The following is a 7,140-nucleotide window of genomic DNA, read 5'->3' as shown; positions in this document are numbered from 1 at the left end:
CCGCCTGCACCACCCCAGGTTCTGTGCCCCTCAGCCTCCAGAACACGAGCCACGTGGCTGTTCCTCGTAGGTTACTTGGTCTCAGTTATGACAGCACAAAATGGACTAAGAGGAAGGAGACAAGACCATAAAACACGTGGAAGGAAGCCCACCCACCGGCTCGCTCCCAGCGCTGCTCTGCCCTCCGAGCTGCGTCTCCAGCTTCCCTGGGTTCAGGGACAGGTCAGCACCAAGACCCTCCTGGGGCGGTGTCTACCAGCAGGGCAAGGGTCCTCCCCAGACGAGGGTCATGGCACAGGGCTGCCTGCAGAGGCTGCTGCCTCCCGTGTTCCCCGACGTTCCCGGGGGTGCTTGGCAACGTGGATCGGCACCAGCCAGCTTGGTAACTCACAGGAGAGTTGAAGGCAGGAGGCCCAAGCCTGTGGGGTGAGGTGGGGTGGCCAGGCAGGACCCAGCACCAGGCTCGAGCCCCGCTCTGCCATCATCCCAGGCACCCCAGGTGGGAATGGAGCGCCCACCTCCCCAGGCCCACGGGAGACCCAGCGAGGTCACATGGTCGTCAGCAGGGCTGCGCAGCACGAGCAGGTGGACCCCGAGGGGCACCCCTGACCATGCGCTGGGTGCACCTGGGTCTCAGCACTTAACACAGGGTCAGGAAACAGAGGATGCGCTGAGAGGAGACGGAGTCAGCAGTGCCGACGGTCACAGGGCAGGAGGGTCAGATGGCCTGGTCTCAGTGGACACGTGGGCAGGGCCAGCAGGAGAGCCTCCAGTGCTTCCAGCAGGGCTTTCTAGTATGAAGGCTGCAGCAGGCAGACCTAGTGGTCAATCATGCTTGACCCACGAGCCATCTGTTGACCCAGAGGGAATTGGAGGGACGCTAGCCACGGGCATTTCTGTCCAGCTTCGTCCTCTCCACCTCCTGTCCACTGTGTTATATTTCCACTGTTTACATTACCGCTGGTTGCAAAGCAGACAGAAATGTGAGATGTAAAAGACAAAGGTAAAAACTGACATTTGAAGGTGGGTACGTGCAGCTTGGAAAGTACCTGAAAAGCTTCTATCACGAAGCCTGTGAATGCAACTGGTAATAGATCAATTGGTAATCCCAGTGACCTGGGAGCCTGGGGCAGGAGGGCACAAGTTCAAGGCCAGCCTGGGCAACTTAGTGAGACCCTTTCTCGAAAACAAACAAAAGCAAAAACAAAACAGGCCACAAAGTCCTGGGGATGTGGCTCCGTGGGAGGGCACCCCTTGGTCAGTCCCCAGCATTAGGAAGACGTGCTCAGGTTTGAAACATTTGTGTTCATGAATTCCTACTTTATATTTAATCCCAAAATAATCTGTAGGTGGAACAGATCATTTCAATAGTAGAAAAGTCAGAAAAACTCATTCAACTCAGTCCTCTCCCTAATCCAAAAACAAAAGTAGCACACCAATAGAACTTCACATCTTTCCTGAAAAAACAAACTGGTAAAAAATACACTTGAAACATAAAACTACTTCATGTGTATCTCTTCCAGTCCCTGGAGATGATCAACAGCATTGAAATGAGCCAAGAACTTGAGCTGGTCCAAAGAACTGGTCTGGCTTTATTTTTTGCCACTGGGGATTGAACCCAGGCGTGCTTATCCACTGAGCCCCATCCCCAGCCCTTTTTTATGTTTTATTTAGAGACAGGGCCTTGCTAAGTTACTGAGGCTGGCCTTGAACTTGAGACCCTCCTGCCCTAGCCTCCAGTGGGGCTGGGATTACAGGCATGCACCATGGTGCCCGGCTGGTCTACAGCACAGAACACTGACAATGTGATGACCAAGGACCACTGTGATGTGCCGTGCTCGACGTGCCCAGCTGACCTGTCCTGCATGCCTGGCGCTACACACTTCCCCATGGACGCAGGAAGAGGCCCAGCACTGGTGCAAGAGCACACAAGCACCGCCTGCTGGGGACGGTGGGGATACCGCCTCGTCAAGCCCCGCATCATTAGACACAGCCTTGTTCAAAACGGCAGGCCTGGAGCCCATCAGAGACGGGTGGGCTGGCTCCACCAGGACCCTGCAACCAGCACAAGGGGCCTCAGTGGGGCTGCACCCCACACAGGCACAGAGGATCGGGCACCAAGACACCTGATGGGGGGCCGGAGGGACCCCTGCACCGGGCAGCCCTCCATGGCTGCCCTCAGTGAGCACAGAGGGCACCCCCCGTTCAGAAATCATGTTAGTGGAGGCCGACAGAAGTCATTTCACCCAGACAACCAGGAGCACCTCACTATCGCCCAACCGCAACAGAAAACAAGTGCAGACAGACAGCAGAGACCACTGGCGCCAAGCCCTGGACAGAGGCCAGCAGGCAGCCAGCATGTCGGTGCCTTCCTGGGGGAAGGCAGGAAAGCCCGGCTGTGGTGCTGCAGAGCAGAAGCATGCACTCATCAGGTGAGAGGGTCCCGGCTTCTAACTGCAGACCCGTTCCGGAGCCTCCCCGCCTCCCATTCCGTGCACTGCCAGATGCCTGCGCTCTGGGAACAAAACACTCTCAGCTGCTGGCTGAGCCGGGAAGGAGGCTGCTGAAGACGGCTTCAGCTCCCCCAAACACTCCCGCATCCACCCTCGGGCCGGGCACCTGCCTAGCTGCAGCGCTGGCCCCAGGGGCAGGGCTGAGGAGACCCAGCTCCAGACCCAGCCAAGGGGCAGTGCCCACCCTCAGGCAGAGGTGCAGTTCTCAGGCAGAGCCAGGAAGGGACGAACGCAGGACAGGACACTTCCCCCTATGGCCTTTCCTAGGGCAGTCAGGCATTCGATTAGCCTTAGGTAAGCACATCAAGGTGGAGCGTTACTGTCCTCACACCAGAGGAGCCCAGCCCAGGGAGCCGGGCAGGTGCTGCTCAGGAAGCCACGTTCATACCCACCGGGTCAAGATGTCCCACCCTTCCAGTGCATGGGAGTGGGAGCTGTCAAACCCCAGCGGGGAGGTTGGGACCAGGGCTCAGAACCCACCAGAGACCGCAGACCCCTTCTCCCCGGCCAGGGGAGCAGGGAGGACGCACTCCAGACCCCAGGCCAGCTGTTGGCATGGAGCCTGCCTCCCAGCTTTGCTTGCCCCCTGCCGGGGCTCCCTGCCGAGCAGACCCAGCCTGGAGGCGCTCACCCACCACAGACCCGCCCAGCAACACATGGCCTTTCCGCCTCCACGGGTGGCGGGTGACCCCTCAGTAGCAGGTCACTGCCCTGCCCTACCCTCACCTTAGCCTCAAGCCTGGGAGGGGACCCGCCCACGTGTCCTAGATACTGGCCTAGAGGAGGCCTGTGCTGTTCACGGGTCCTCGGTCAGGGCTCCAGGGAGCCTGGAGAGAGGCAGGGCGGACACGCTGCAGGCCACAGAACGGCTCCCCCCAGGAACGCAGCAGGACAGGAGAGCGCACCCACCCAGGGCTCACCACGCGGTCAGGGCCCACCTGCTGGCAGGCCACCGGGAGGAAAAAGGCTAGGCCACGCCCACTGGGGGGGGGGTCCAAGCCCCACGCCTCCCTGCCCATTGGTCGCAAGGGCTCAAATGGCCTCCCAGAGCAAACTGGCGCAGCTGCTGCCCGCACCTGCCGCTGCTGAGGGCTGAGGTTCACCCGCATCACCTGAGGCACCGCGAGTGGGCAGAGCTCTGGGCGGGCTCACGGTGTTGGGGGTCCTTATTTCCACAACCTGAACCCTGCACTTTGGTATTTTAAAAGTCTGTTATAAAAAAAAAAAAATCGTAGCCATAAATATAGGGTCCAATGTGAAGTTACATATATTCGTTGTGGGATGATTAAATCAAACTGATAGACATTGGGCCCCTCGAATGCTTCTTGTTAGTGCTGACAGGCACAGCAATTTTGAAATATGTGATACGTTATTATTAACTGTGGTCAGCACAGATCTCCACTGTGCAGATCTCCATCTGAACTCCCCTTCCCTGTCTCCCCACCATTCTGTCTCTGCTTCTGTGAGCTCAGCTGAGTCTGTGTAGGAGGGACCATGCCCTGGCTTATTTCACTGGGTAGTGTCTTCCCTTTCTTCCATGTTGTCCCAAAGGCTGAGTACTATTCCATCAGGTGCACACATCACAGCTTCCCCCATGCATTCCCCCACTGATGGACACTTGGGTTAGTTCTGTATCTTGGCTGTAGTGCACAGTGCTGCCATGAACCTGGGGCACAGGTGTCTCTCGGACAAACTGATTTCATCGACAGAAAGCAGGCAGGTGGCTGCCCGGGGCTGGGGGGGATGGGGAGATGGTGTTTAATGGGGACAGAGTTTCAGGTTTGCATGATGAAAAGTTCTGCCAATTGATTACACACGGGATGAATACACAACATTACTGACTTAAACACTTGAAAGATAAAATGGTGAATTTGCTGTTGTGTATTTTATCACAATTAAAAATCAAAAGGATTTTATGCTCATTGTAGAAGTTGGAGGCTGCAGAAAAAAATACACTTGAAAACTTCATCCCCCTGATATTAACCTTTTAACATTCTAAGGCAAACTTAGTGCTGAATAAATGCAAGGTGTAGTCTTTTATTTCATTTTTAGATTTATAATATGCTTGCAATCGACTTGGTATCTGTCCTACAACAAATAAACTGCCTGTGTGTTCTCCTCAGGGTGGATTTCTAGAGGAGGTTCTGGGCGGGAGGATAAAAGGGACGTGTATCTTTCTAGGTATGACACAGCTTCCCCACAGAGATCTGCCTTTCCGCATCCCCAGCAGCTGTGTCTGACTGTGTGCGTTTCCTCAAAGATCCACCCACAGAGAAAAAGAGCAGACGCTTCCTCCCCTATCATATAATTAAGAAATGGGACGTCTGTGCAATTTTAATTTGCATTTTAAGGAGATCCAGCCTCTTTTTAGAAGTTTCAGGGTCATGGTGTTTCCTTGCATGTTAATTTCTCTATTCCATTTTGTTATGGGTTGCAGTTTAAGAACAATCACCACTGAGACGTCCAAATTTGAGGGTCTATTAAGCCGGGCGGCTGTCTCACGCAATGCCCCAAAAATGGCTATTGGGAGAACAGCCCCGACCGCAGGGTTGTAGGAGTTCTTATACCAAAAATTACATTAATCATAAGTGTCTGTTGCTATGATTTAAAATTACAAACTAACATCAAGAGGTCTAAAATCCTAAGCAGAAGGGGAAGCGGGTCAAAACGACCTCACTTAGGTACAGGTTAAAGAATGGTCACTGACTTCTAGACAATCACTGTTGACATGGTACATTGGTTAAGAAAAAGAACACTTTTCATTGTATTAGTGTTAGGTCAGAAATTAGGCGACTGTAGGGGGCAAAGCTGAGCAGCCAGAACAAAGACCAGCCCGCCAAAGGTGACCAGAAAGTTCGCAGCAAGGTGGATGGAAAGTTCCACTGACCCTTCACACCCACCTGTCACTCAACAGGACCCCCTCCCAACCTAGTCTATAAAAACCCTGGGCAGCCAGGGCCACTTGCGATTTTCTCCAGGTCCCTATGCCCCGGGGGTCTGGGAATTTCCCTCCAGAGCCAAATTCCAATAAAGTTTGCTTCGGCCACTTTCTGTCCCATTTTATTTGGCTGCTAACTGTGCCCGCTGAGACCTGCTGAGCTTACATATGGTGCCAAAACCCAGGAGGGGGTTTTCGGGCTCCCCCACCTCGGGGTTGAGACCCACCCCTCCTCAGAAGAACCAGGAGATTCTGTTCCGACCCGCTCAGCTCTACTCCGCTTGGTCCATCCCGCTTCAAAGCGCGACCGTCCCCTGGTTTTTCCCCATACGCCGTTCCAATTTGTACCCTCTGTTCCGCAGGAGGTCTGTCTGTGGGCGCCCCACAGGCCTCGCCCCTGCTCCGTCTGGGCTCTGGTTGTGTGAAAACATTCCAGCCTCCAGTCAGCCCCCGTTTATTCCGTTTTTGGGCCCCCGAAAGTCGAGAGACGTCCTGGCTTTCAGCCCGCCCACCGTTCTCGGGTGCGCAGGAGTCGGAACTGGGACGCCTCTTCTGATTCCCCCACACCTGTCCAGGTGAAATTGGACGGCTAACGGGAAATACCGGGAGCTCACTAGACCCCAAAACTCCGAATGACTGCTATCTCCACCGTAATTTTACTAAACTGGGACTTTCCAAAGACTTAAGCGTAAGCGGCTAGTTTTTATTCAAGCCTCAGTATGTTCTAGATCTCAAGATGGCCTCCAAAAGGCACTCGCAACCATTGGCAAGCTTCCTTTTTGGAATCTGGCGCTCGCCCTGCTCCTCCTTCTACCTGCTGCAGCACCCACATTCTCCTCCCCTGAGCCGTCCCAAACCCCGCCTGCCTAGGACTCCACCTCCTCTTCTTCCTCCTCCTCTGGCCGAGAACCCCGCCTCCTCCCTCCTCCCGGTGTGGCTCCTCCCCCTTCCGCCTCGGGCCTCCCACCTCCCCGCCCACCTCCTCCTTCAGAACGTCTCTGCCTAGCCTGCTCCCTCCTCCCGTCAGCACCAACAGGCAACTTTATCACTCTCCCTCTGCCTAACCCAGAGCTTCTTTATCCTCTCCGGGAAATAGCTAGTGCAAAAGGGTTATGCGAATCTAAGTTCCATTCTCGTTTAGGGTCTTTCTCTGCTGATTCCTCTACTTATATTAAGGAATTTGAGTATCTTTCCCAAATTTATAGTCTTTTCTTTTGTTTGTTTGGAATTTTCGCAATCTAACAGTGCTGGGGCCTCGAACCCGGGTCTTGAGCTTGAGAGGCAGGCACTCTACGTGATGGGCTATATTGCCAGCACCCAAACTTATAGTCTTAATATCCTTTCTTCCACTCCCAGTATCCAACAGGCAGCACAGGACCACGCTGACCAAGCCCATTTAACGGACATAACTTCGCCCACAGGGGCAGGTTCCAATAACCCAACCAAACTGGAGCTACCAGGAAGGCCAGCAGGGCCACCGTCACTGTGCTCACATGGTCCAATATCTCACAGCAGGCATGCAGGCAGTCTCCAGTAAGGTGGTGAACTTTGATACACTGAGGGAAATTACCCAGGATCCAGATGAGAACCCAGCTCTGTTTCCTAACCTCCTTACAGAGGCCCTTACTAGATATACTAAACTGGACCCTGAATCTCCCTCTGGGGCTACCGTGCAAGCAACCCACTTCA

This window comes from Sciurus vulgaris (assembly GCF_902686455.1).
Source record: "Sciurus vulgaris genome assembly, chromosome: 17".
In the NCBI taxonomy this organism is placed as follows: domain Eukaryota; kingdom Metazoa; phylum Chordata; class Mammalia; order Rodentia; family Sciuridae; genus Sciurus; species Sciurus vulgaris.
Note: the sequence above shows the minus strand (reverse complement) of the source record.